The sequence below is a fragment of the Capra hircus genome, chromosome 28 (genome assembly GCF_001704415.2).
Source record: "Capra hircus breed San Clemente chromosome 28, ASM170441v1, whole genome shotgun sequence".
Taxonomy (NCBI): domain Eukaryota; kingdom Metazoa; phylum Chordata; class Mammalia; order Artiodactyla; family Bovidae; genus Capra; species Capra hircus.
In genome coordinates, this window is record NC_030835.1 from 36,817,764 (window position 1) to 36,830,876 (window position 13,113).

Genomic DNA, 13,113 nt, shown 5'->3' on the forward strand with positions numbered 1-13,113 from the left:
CCGAGCAGGCTCTCCCTAGGGTGTGACGCAACCCACCTCGCAAAGCCCTGGAACAGCGAGGACGAGGGACCAGCCACCCAACCCCGCCACGAGGAGAAAGCCCCAGCCCCGGCCCCACCCCGAGAGCTCGGCCCGCCTTCCTCTCTTCCTCATTGGCTCCGGCCTTCACGCGTTACGCCTGCGACGCTGGCGCTGCCTTACCGACGAGGGGCGGGGCTCGGGACGCGTGAGGCGGGCAAGTGCGCAAGCGCAGGAGCGAGTCTGGGGCCGGACAGGGGGGAGGGAGGGGGTGGTGTACCCGGTTTCCTGGGTTACCTGAGGGGGCGGGGGGGTGGGGAATTTGCGGCGGCGGTGGCGGCGGCGTCAGCGGCGTCGACTCGGGATTCTCCCGGTGAGGAGGAAGGCGCGTCAGTGGCGGCCAGAGAGCAGGTAAAGGCGGCCGCCGGGCCCGGGCATGCCGGCCGCTGTTAGGGGTCCCGGACCCTATCGGTGGCCTGGAGGGAAGGCGGTTGGGGGTGGCAGTCAGCCCCGGCTGGGGGTCGCGGTGGCAGGGCTGAGGGCGCGGGGGACTCGGCCTCGACGCGCCGGCCCGAGGCTTCTTTCCGGCTCTGGGGCTCCGGGACGTCTCCCCGCCGCGCCCGGGCAGCCTGTGACAGCACCTGAGCCGCGGGCGCGAGCTCTGCCCGGCTTCTCTGGACCTTTGCGGCGGCCAGCGGCCACTAACTTTATTTCCCGGCGCTTGGAGGGCGGAGGTCAGGCAGGCTGGCGGTGACTTGCTGCGATCTCGATTGCATTTGTTATCCTGTACCCCGGCAAAACTTGCACCCGGGCCGGGCCCACAGCGGCAGGTTGACGGCTGGAGTTGACAGTTTCGGCGCCACCACCCTGCGGGTCGCGCTGTAAGATCTTCCCCGCGGGTGTTCGCCCACCTGTCATCTCCTCTGCGCCTCAGCCCGCTGCTTTTTTTCCTGCCTGTAAAGCCCTTTGCCCGGGCGAGAGACTCTTCAGAGGATCCTCTGAGACATCTGCCGTCTGTCCCGGGCATCATTGGCGCCTTGTCTAAGGTGCGGGTTGGCCTCTGGTGGGATTATAACTGTATAATTTTCTGTGTGGGAAATAACCCAGGGAGACCCCAGCACCGCAGTGTGGAGGCCAGTTGTTTGCTTGGTGGCGGAGGGGGTAAGCATAGAGGCTTTAAAAAACGCTTCCTAGCTCTGGGTCTTACTGGGTTAAACAAAACAAAACAACCATACACACCCAGTGATAGCACTTGGTAGTTGATGAGGTTGTTTTAAGCAGATACAACATTTTAAGAGAGTTGAATCTCGTGTTGAATACTTTGGTGTTGAATTCAGACCAGAATGTTTCCTTGAATATTGAATTCAGCTTGCACTTTCCTTGGGGTTTGTTTAGCAGATTGATGGCACAAACTGAATTGGTCTTTTCTTCCTGATGATCCTTGGCTATTCTGCTCTGTTACTTTAAACTTCCACACCCAGGAACCTTATGCTAATAAAGATGTTAACTTTGTGCTTTCATCTTATAAATGTAGTTAGTTAATACGGGGGATCTGTTTTAAAGAGCTTTGCAAGTAGCCAGCAACATTTTTTTTTTTTTTCTGACAGCTGTTTGTTGTCATCCACATTGTTACTACAAAGATTGGAAAATTTGGAGAAGTGGGGGAGCATAGGGAGAAAATGAGTTACTATATAATTTAATTTACATTAAAGTGAATTTGTAAGCCATAAGATTATATGTGAATATAGTAAATATTTTTGAGTACCTACTGTGTACCAGTTTTCTAAACAGATAAATATCCTCTCCAGCAGGGAGTTTGCATTAGTAGGGGATGGCAGATAATAAAATATGTTCTTTGTCAGATGGTGTTAAGTACTGTAGAGAAAAAGCATGGATGAGGTAGAGACTTGAAGTTTTATTTTGTTTTATCAAAGTATAGTTGATTTACAACATTGTGCTAATTTCTGCTGTACAGCAAAGTGATTCAGTTTTACACCCACACACACACACATTCTTTTTTTTAAATACCTTTTCCATAGGATACTGAATATAGTTCTCTGTGCTATACATTAGTACCTTGTTGTTTATCTGATCCGTATACTAGCTAACATCTGCTAACCCCAACCTCGCACTCTGTCCCCTCCCCTTTGACAACCACAGATCTGTTCTCTAAGAGACATACAGCTTTAATTAGAGATAGCCAAGGAAAACTTCCTAGAGAAGATGACATTTGAGCCCTAGAAGACTACAGGGAAGTGAAAGGGCAATCCCTACACCTCTCTGAGGGAAGAGTGTTCAAGCAGAAAGAAAGGCACTAGCAGAATGCTTAGAGGCAGGAGTGTACTGGGCGCATTTGGGGACAGCAGAGGCTGATTTGGCTGTGGTGGAGTGAGCAAAGTAAAAGCAGTGGAAATGCAGAAGAGAGGTAAGTGGGAATGGGGAGTCAGGTTGTGCAAGGGCTTGTAGGCCTCTGAAGGACTTGGGCTTCCACTCTGAGGGAGAAGGGGGCTCATCCTTTTGAATAGAGAAGGCATATAATCAGACTTGGCCTTTTAAAAGGGCCACTGTGGTGGCTGGATGGAGAATAGATTTTTATCTGGGGTGGGGTGAGGTGTTGGGCAGAAGCAGTGATGTCAATTCCAGGACCCTTCCCATAATCCAGGCCAGAGAGGTTGTACCTTAGACCATAGTGGAATTGGTGGAGTGGTTGATTTTTCAATAAATTGAGGGTAAGGTCAACAGGAAACTTAAAGGATACCAGAATTTCTGTCCTGAGCAAGTAGATAGATGGAGTAGACATATATTGAGGTGAGGTTCATGAGAGGAGCAACTTGGTTGAGAGAAGGTTAGGACTTGGTTAGAAAACAATGAAATTAGACTCCAAGTGGAGATTAGTAGTAGTAGACCCAGTGACTTTGTATTGAAGACACTTCTATGTTATCTTGACTATAATAGGGACTTAATGTTTTCAACCATGAACTGCCAACTTTTTTTCATACTCATTTTCTTTCTAGACTTTTGGACCAACCTAATCATCTTTTTCATCACATGTAGCTTTGGTTTTACTTGCATGCACTTAGAGCATCTATTTCAGTTGTAGAGAAAGCCATATAATCCAGAATTTCCAAATACATTTTTCATTTGTTGTATCTAACTTACACCTTCATCTGATTAACCTTTTTCTGAATTGTGTTTGGATACCTGGCTTAAGTTCAAGAATTTTTTCAAGCTTCAGGAATCTTGTTATCAAATGTGGCTTCACTTGGCCATTTGTAAATTACAATGGAAATGACCTGTATTTTTAATACTTTACTAGTAGTCAGTAATATACAGAGATTATCCTAATTCTTCTGTTTCATTAAAGATGACTTGACATAAATGGGCCATCACATATTCGGTGGAGATCTTCTTCATCAAATTATGCAGTATTTGGAGCAATAGAAATTGATCTGTACAACTTGTATGAAAAATATATTATGGTCTTAAAATTTAAGGTCTACCCCTTAACATTTTCAGAACTCCAGTAATACACTAGTATTTTAAAAAAGATTTTTAACCAAAACATATGAAAGTATATAAAAACACATTAGATAAGTATGTTACATAAGTATATAAAAATCAGTTTAGTTCAGTCGCATCCAACTCTTTCGACCCCATGGACTGTAGCACACCAGGCCTCCCTGTCCATCACCAACTCCTGGAGTTTACCCAAACTCGTCTCCATTGAGTTGGTGATGTCATCCAACCATCTAAATCTCTGTCGTCCCCTTCTCCCCCTGCCTTCAAGCTTTCCCAGCATCAGGGTCTTTTCCAGTGAGTCAGCTCTTTGCATCAGGTGGCCAAAGGATTGGAGTTTAAGCTTCAACATCAATTCCTTCCAATGAACACTCAGGACTGATCTCCTTTAGAATGGACTGGTTGGATCTCCTTGTGGTCCAAGGGACTCTCAAGAGTCTTCATCACCACAGTTCAAAAGCATCAATTCTTCAGCACTCAGCTTTCTTTGTAGTCCAACTCTCACATCCATACATAAATAGCTATAAACTGATCTTAGAGTTGATAAGGTGTCTGTATTCTCTTTGCTGTTGCTTCTCACTGGTGTTTATCCTGTGCCTCTTAATTCTCCTGGCTTTGCTTTACAGTAATTGAGACAATGGGAAATTTTGAATGCTATCCAAGCCTAACTTCTGGGAAGACAAAAAAAAAAAAAAAAAAAGAAAGAAAAATCTTATCTAATAATATGAAAGAGTAATGTTTAAAAGGTGTAATCATGTTAATTAGCCAAGAAAGAAATCAAACAGTTTTCCAAAAGGCTAGTCATTATTCCATTCAATGTGATTCTTTGAAGTCGAAACTCAAGAGAGATCAGGAAATTAGAGAACTTTCAGCCACCTTAGATAAGTGGAAGAAATAGATGAATAATAAGCTAGAGTAAGTACTACACATATTCTCTACAACTACTGCCGCTCGTCTATAAAAAGTAAAGAGAATAGAAGACTTTTGCCAGAAACCCGAAGAGTTGCACATTTTAAATAAAAAAAATGTGTGAGGAGGTGAAGCCTGGAAGCTATACATTAAACATCTTGGCACTGACTGATTTCTATAAAAATTGTAGACCAGATTGCCAAACAGATGCTTTGTGATTTGTGATTAGAAAATAAAGTACTGATTACTAAGATACAGAATTGGTTTTTAAAGAATGCATCATATTATGCTAACCTCATGCTCATTTTGCCAAAGGTATAGTAATATTAAATAATCTTTGTGAGTACCTCACATCTTACAGAGTGCATTCCCATTTAGCATCTCATTTAACCTTCACATCATCCCTGTTAAGTCCTGTCAGGGGAGGAGGGCCTCAACTTCAGGGACCCTGGGGAGACACAAAAGGGACCCATATGGGAGATCTGGGGCTTCTCTGGTGGCTCAGATGGGATGGAAACTGCCTGCGGCGCAGGAAACCCAGGTTTGATCCCCGCGTCGGTAAGATTCCCTGGAGAAGGGAATGGCAACCCTCTCTAGTATCCTTGCCTGAAGAATTCCGTGGACAGAGGAGCCTGGGGGGTGTACAGTCTGTGGAGTTACAAAGAGTCGGACATGACTGAGTGAGTAACACTTTCACTTTCATGGGAGATTTTAGCAAGGGCTTGTTTAGATATGAGGTAGGGGAAGAAGAGGGAGGAATCAGAGAGGGCTTTAAGGATTCTGGATTAGGTGAAAGGTGATGCTGCTGCTGCTGCTGCTGTTGCTGCTAAGTCACTTTAGTCGTGTCCGACTCTGTGCAACCCCATAGACAGCAGCCCACCAGGCTCCGCCATCCCTGGGATTCTCCAGGCAAGAACACTGGAGTGGGTTGCCATTTCCTTCTCCAATGCATGAAAGTGAAAAGTGAGAGTGAAGTCACTCAGTCGAGTCCGACTTTTAGCGACCCCATGGACTGCAGCCTACCAGGCTCCTCCATCCATGGGGTTTTCCAGGCAAGAGTACTGGAGTGGGGTGCCAATGGTGATGCTAGTAATCGATGTTCTAAAAAGACAGAGAGGAGTAGATAGGGAGATGTTAACAACATCAGTTAACATCAGTTTGGTGAAGTAGCTGTTTTGTTTCTTGAAACTGAATGTGGAATGAGTCACGTATAATTTAAAATTTTAACATATGTAGGTCTGGAGTTCAGGAGAGAAGTCTGAACCAAGTAAAAAAAGTTTTCATTCATTCAGTAAATATATTCTTTCAAATAATTTTGGTAAAGCAGGGAGGACAGTGGGTGGAGATTTGAGCAGGGAGATGTGATTAGGGAAGGTTTGTTTTTCTTTAAACATGGAAGAAAAAGGGTACTTTAGTGGGCTGAAGGAAAGGGGCTATTGAAAAGGAGAGAAAATGGAAGTCACAAGAGAAAGAAGGTAATAGACATAATCTCAGAGGCAGTGAAAGGATTGGGAAAAAGAGTGCAGGTGCACAGGTGGAAGGGTTATCCTGAAGAAAAGTAGTGATGCATATTCCTTTTGGAAAAAGAAAAGAGTGTAAGGAGTAGACACAGAGACAAATGAGTAGCTAGGATAGTTTCATTTGTTTCTGTGGAGCAAGGTTATCTGCTGAGATTGAGAAGGAAGAACATGGATTGGGGTATTTTTGTGGGGAAAGGAAAAGTTACCATTGTGATTGGAAAGTGGCCTTGACCAAGGACAAGTGACCTAATCGCTGATAGTGTTTAACGCCCCTGCAATCACAAATATAGAAAGAGGCTGTCCATGCTGAAGCAGTTTTCTCCAGCAGTTCCTGTAACAGAGCAGAAGGCAAATAGGCTCAACCTGGATGGGGATTGGAAGGGAAGGTATGATGGAGAACTTGGGTAGAGGGTGGTGTGAAGTCAATGGATTACTGGTGGTGATGAACTGAAGGGCTGAACTTTTAAGTATCTTGCTTGATTAAGAAAGAAAGTGAAGCCATGACAGGGCTGATAAATGTGGAGAATGAAGAGGATGAAGAATCCCAATGAGTAAGCTGTAGGATCAGTGGAAGTAAAGGAGTATGAGAGATGGGAAAATGTGATGTGAGAGTCCTAAATTTAAGATTCTTGTGCTGGAACAATTTCAGGTGAAATAAGAGCCCAAGTATGACCAATGATGGTGGGTAGCCAAGATTAGTAGCACTGATTACAATATAATACTAATAAAAGCAACTGTTTATTGTGTGCTTTGTGCTAGTCACTATACTGAATGCTTCTTATAGATTAATTATGAGCTTCTCATAATAAACTTGTGAGCATTATTATTATTTAATAATAAATCAAATTTATGTTTCACAACCATCCTGTGAAGCACATATTAGGAGCTCCATTTTACAAATGAAGAAACTGGGGCTCAGTGAGATTAAGTAATTTTCCCCAAGGCACACAGCTTGGAAGTACCTGAGTCTTTCTAGCCCCAGAACTCTTATGCCCAACTCCTAAATCAGGCTGGCCTTCTGCCAAGTAGGGGTCATTGAAGAAAAGGAAGTCAAAGTACTCTAAATCCTAGTGTGTTGGCATTAATTTTTCTCATGGGTAGTGAAGCCCTGGAATAACAGATCTTGTGTGGAGAGGAAGACAGGAATTGTATGACAAAGTTCTCAATAAATGAATGACTCAAAGGTCAGTCAATGACAACTATAACTGTAGTTATAGCCTTAAAAAGGGATGGAGTGGGATAATAATGTCCAAATCACCTTTGGAAACCAGAATAGTACTGACTTGTCTTCCTGGCCTGGGGTCTGGGTGTGCATAGTGATTTATTAAGAGAAGGAGATGAAGTGATCCTCTTGTGTGGAGGTAGAGGATATAGGGAAGTTTCTTAGCAACAGAACTAGGGATTCTAATGGTAGGGAGTAAAGAATTCAGAGTTGAGCCAGGAGGACTCATCTAGTTGTGCATTAAAAATCGGAAAGGATGGTGGCAGGTAGGCTGATTATATAATGTGTTGACTAAACAGATGTTATTTTGAAAATGAAAAGACATCAATAATTACTGTGGGACAACAAGCATAAAGGAGGACTGTCCTGGGCAAATCGAGGTATTTAGTCATATCAGTCATTGGTAACCTGATGATATACTGCCCTGGAAAAGGGGTTGTAGATGTTGGGAAATGAATTGAGCCTTGAATTAGAGGCACGTGAATGGAGCTTACTAGCCTAAGATTATTCTCTAACCACACAGTACTGCCCTGAAATGTTCTGGGTATGTCTTGTTCTATAAGGGTCTGGAAATTTGAAGGAAGTTATGAATTCATCTCTAGAGGAAATTTTGGAAGCCATTATTATATAGATGGTACCTGAAACCTTGGATGGATGAGATTGTCAAAGAACACAAAGGGAAGTGAGGCTGAGAGGAGAATGCAGAGGCTCACCAATGTGAAGAAGCTGGTGAAGAAGCATCCAGACAAGGAGACAGAAGGAGAGGTCAGAGGGGCAGGAGGAAAACCAAAAGAGGCTTAGCATCTTCCATGTCACGAGATGGAGCAGGGCATGACAGCCCACTCCAGTATTCTTAGAGAATCCCATAGACAGACTGTAGGCTGTACAGGCCACAGACTGAAGCCTGGCCAGCTACAGTCCATGGGGTCACAAAAAATCAGACATGACTGAAGCAACTTAGCACGAACACACACATGTCAAGAGATGAGAGAGATTTAAGAATGAGTGATTAATAATCTCATATGCCTCATGGATGGAGAAGGCAATGGCACCCCACTCCAGTACTCTTGCCTGGAAAATCCCATGGATGGAGGAGCCTGATAGGCTGCAGTCCATGGGGTCATGAAGAGTCGGACATGACCGAGCAACTTCCCTTTTGCTTTTCACTTTCATGCATTGGAGAAGGAAATGGCAACCCACTCCAGTGTTCTTGCCTGGAGAGTCCCAGGGACGGGGGAGCCTGGTGGGCTGCCGTCTATGGGGTCACACAGTCGGACACGACTGAAGTGACTTAGCAGCATGCCTCATGGAAAAGACCCTGATGCTGGGAAAGACTGAAGGCAGGAGGAAAGGGGGATGACAGAGGATGAGGTGGCTGGATGGCATCACTGACTTGATGGACATGAGTCTGAGTAAACTCCGGGAGTTGGTGATGGACAAGGAGGCCTGGCGTGCTGCAGTCCATGAGGTTGCAAAGAGTTGGACACGACTGAGTGACTGAATTGACTGACTGACTGACTGATGCCTCATATTCCTCAGAGAGGTCAAACGAGATAAGGATATCCGTTTGATTGAGTCCGGCAGTTAGAAGTTTATTGTTGGTCTTGACTTGAATAGTTTCAGTAGAGTGGTATGGGCAAAAGCCAAGCTGCCATGCACAGAGGGTGTGTGTGTGGTGGGGGGCAGGGGGGAAGGTGAAAAGACTACTTCCAGTGCAGATCACCCTTGAGTAATCTTGAAAGAGGAAGGTGTCAACAGGCTTTTTTTCTTTCTTTCTTTTTAAACATAGGCAGAGAAAAAAACCAATGGAGATGAAGGGTTAAAAACTGAGAAGAAAATGGAAGTGCTAACAGTGCCTCCTAATAATGTCTAGTCAGTAATTTTGTAGTAATCAGAAGAGTGAAAGTGAGAGGGAGAAATATTTTAGATCAAGGAAGACAAATTTCATAATAACCATAATTTGTCAGAAGCTGGAATGGGTGGAGAGTGTTTATAGAAAGGAAGAAATTCCTAATCTGGATGAAATATTGGAAAGTGACATCTAGGTTATGGATTAACTCTAGGTTTCTGTTTTTTCCCCTCTACTTTTAATCCTGCATTTTTTTTGGAATAATATAACCATGTTTCACCTCCAAGGTTGTTATTAGAGTGGATTTGCTATTTTCTATGGATTTGTTCTTATAAGTCTCATTTATTAACTTTTTAAAACGTTAACTGTGTTTGTACATTGGAAATATTTTCTGGTTAAGTATATTTGTTTTCTGTTGTGGTTACATATGATTCTTGGCTGGATTCACTGGTTTTGGTAATTTCTATTTAACAAAAGTGAATTCACATCTATATATGTGTTTTCTGTTATGAATGTGTAAAGAGCAATAATAATATATTAATTTTTTTCTTCCCTCTTTAAATTTGTTCTGATCAAAATGTAATTTGCTGCAGTGGAATTCTTATTTTGTAGTTCACTTGTGTTGGTTCCTTAGGTTGAAGAGTAATAGTCATGAAGTGAAGTGAAGTCGCTCAGTCATGTCTAACTCTTTGGGACCCCATGGACTGTAGCCTACCAGGCTCCTCCACCCATGGGATTTTCCAGGCAAGAGTACTGGAGTAGGGTGCCATTTCTTTCTCCAGGAGATCTTCCCAACCCAGGGATCGAACCCAGGTCTCCCGCATTGTAGGCAGATGCTTTACCGTCTGAGCTACCAGAGAAGCCCGAATTGCATAGATATTTTTTCAACAACATAATTATTATACAGAGTTTAGATGAGTGTAAAATTAAAACAATGGTGAGAATGGGTTCCTTATTTATTATAACTATGTGCTTTATTTGAAAGGCAAGCGGAACATTAATCAGTTCATAAAATGCATTCATTGTTACGTCTTCTGAATATTCATTCGTTGAAGTGCAAAAATCAGTGTATCCTGGCCAATGGGAAAAGAAAATTTTGCTGGTGTGACTTGTAGGGCAGCTGTTTATATTTGTCAGCTCACTCTTACACTGCTTTTTGATATTTACTTATCTGAAACTTTAATACACTATGACTTTTATTTTAGTCTAAAGATTAAAATCCTTTGCCATTTTCTGGATTTCCTCTTAATGATGCTTCCAAAGACAGTAAGGCTGATAACTGTTCTTGCTTTTCTCTGTTAGCTTTATTTAAAAAATTTGGAGACTGTTTCTAAAGTCATACATTCCATATTACTGAAAGGTATTTATTTTCTCTACATCTTTTTTTTTTTTTTTGCTAGCATCTCTGGTTTTGACAAAACCTAATGATGTGCAATTTAAGGAAATATTTAGAATGTGTAATTTTAATCTTAAATTAATCTTGATGCTTACTGTTACTATATGACTATTCAGTTCAGTTCAGTCGCTCAGTCATGTCCAACTCTTTGGGACCCTATGAATCACAGCACGCCAGGCCTCCCTGGTCTATCACCAACTCCTGGAGTTCACCCAAACTCACGTCCATTGAGTCAGTGATGCCATCCAGCCATCTCATCCTCTGTCGTCCCCTTCTCCTCCTGCCCCTAATCCCTCCCAGCATCAGAGTCTTTTCCAATGAGTCAGCTCTTCGTATGAGGTAGCCAAAGTATTGGAGTTTCACCTTTAGCATCATTCCTTACAAAGAACACCCAGGACTGATCTCCTTCAGAATGGACTGGTTGGATCTCCTTGCAGTCCAAGGGACTCTCAAGAGCCTTCTCCAACACCACAGTTCAAAAGCATTACAATATTACTATTTTCTGACTATTGTACTGTTATGAAAGTCCATAGCCTAAAAACTGCTTAGAGATCATCTGCTTTTGTCTTTGTTTGAATATGTGTAAGAAGAATGGGGATCAGAAAAGCACTTTGCCTGAGATCCTAAAGAATTTGACGCAAAACAGAAAACTGAAAGTGTTTTGACTTTTAGTCTAGTATTCTTTCTCCTATACCACCAAATTCTTGAATATTTTAATACACTTTAAAAATGTAATCCCAGAGCCAAAAGATGCCTTATATGACATGGAAAACAATGGTGTTTGGTTTCTAGTATGTAGGTCATGTGTAACTTTAACCCTTTTTCTTTGTACATGTCTACATGCAGATCACAGTGATAGAAACTAGATTGTAATGATACCAGTGTGGTTGAAAAACAATATAAAGTGTAGGTTGAATCTGAAATGCATTCTCTCAGAAACTGTTTAATATATATTTCTGTTTTACTTCTGTTCTCTATCACTCCCGGTCCCTGTTCTCTTCTCTCCTACTGTCTGTCCATCCTCATGAATGGTTAGAGAACAGCAGATGAAGCAGCCAGATCTCAGTTGGTCTTACTGTTGTTTTTCTTGATGTGAAATGTTGTGTAACAGTAAACACATTAGTCTATAATTGCCTCAGCTGAATTATTTTCTTTAGAAGGGAAGCTAATTTTCTCTGTGTCTGTAAGAATTACAGAGGCATGAGGAAACTAGTGCAACTACATCTGCAAGAAGTCTTTCCAGCTTGTCAGTATCTGTGTTCAGTATTTCTGAAACTTACTTTGCAGGCCTTTACCTTATGCAAGATATATGTTAAAAACTGTTCATCATTACGATGTTACTCTATAAATTATTTTTTACTGTTTTTGTTTCACTTTTAGCAAAAGGCTCCAGGATTTTTTTTGTGTGTGTTTCTTTAGGAGGTATGGAAAACCACCATGTCTACTGTTGATTGTAAAGAACTTTGAAATTATAAACTCTGAATCATACTCTTTAACATAGGAAGAATAAACATCTATACTTTTATTGCTGAAGTTTTTTGTTTCTAATCTAAAAAATTTTAGTAAAGGTTTTTAGGTGTTTCTGTAGCACTTTCCTTAATACATTAAGTTCTTGTCATGGAATGGAGAAAGGCTTTTGTAAATGTGCCTCTTTCTCAGTGCTTTAGGTGTGGGACTATTTCATAAAAGAATTTGAGTAACAAAATGTTTACTGTCAAAGTTAGTATTAAATGAATTGGTTTCTATTTATTGGGCTCTTACTATTTGACTCATTTTAAAACAATTAAGACCTGATTTCCCTTCTTAAAGTATAATCTAGCTTTGAAAGAAACAGTGTAATCCTGTAATACAATGTAGTGAGTCCTAAGATACAGGCATTTAGAAAAGTGATGGTAATTAACGGGAATTTTGTAGCAACAGCAACATAATTTTAAAAAAACCAAACAGTGAAATAACGTTGAGAACCTTTTAGGGGGAATTACGGCATAGTACATTGTGTTTTGAGATGTGTTGAGAGATTAAAAAAAAAGATAGTGGAGGAAATTCTATAGCATGATAATAAGGAATTAGGATCTTATTCCCTAGGAATTGAAGTGCCATTTATGATTTTAAGGAATGTGGCTGACATTTTTAGCAGCTGTAGAATTTGAACTGAATGGAAATGCACCAGGAAAAGTGACCAATTAAGAGGTTGTTGGTAATGCAAGTAAGAGAGATGAGGACCAGAGAATGCTTCATCATAAGATGAGAGGGGAAGGACCAGATTCAAGGTGATGATCATAACAGCTGACAATTATTGATCTTTCTGCAGTCTGCCAGGCAGAGTGCTATCTCATTTAGTTTTAACATTCACAACAACTCGAGGTGCTCTTAGGAACTCGGTTTCATAGATAAGAAGCTGAGACTTAATCAAGTCTAAGGTCACAGAGGTAGCAAGTAGGAGATGTAGAGGCAAACCAGCCAGCTGTCAGGAGGAATTGACTAGGCCCCAGATGAAGTGCCATTCTTTTTTTTTGCTCATGAGTGGCTGGGTAGAGGCCATTAACTGAAATAGGAATGAGGAAGGAAGAGCTGACTTGTTGGAGGGAGGAGTCAATGTTTGTTTTGAAGAAGAGAAATTTGATAGAATACAGAGAGACTACCTGGTTCTGAATCCTGCTTCTGATACTTGTAGCTCTGTGAC

At 41.9% G+C, this 13,113-nt stretch overlaps 1 protein-coding gene across 5 annotated transcripts in view; it reads left to right on the forward strand.

The window, feature by feature from the left end:
- Positions 339–13,113, forward strand: part of LYST (lysosomal trafficking regulator) — a 165,134-nt gene continuing 152,359 nt past the window's right edge. For 4 of the 5 annotated variants that reach the window (XM_018042448.1, XM_018042451.1, XM_018042450.1 and 1 more), the window contains exon 1: positions 339–429. The gene's annotated coding sequence lies outside the window, so the exon portion shown is untranslated. The remainder of the gene's footprint in view (positions 430–13,113) is intronic. The other variant, XM_018042449.1, reaches the window with a different exon arrangement.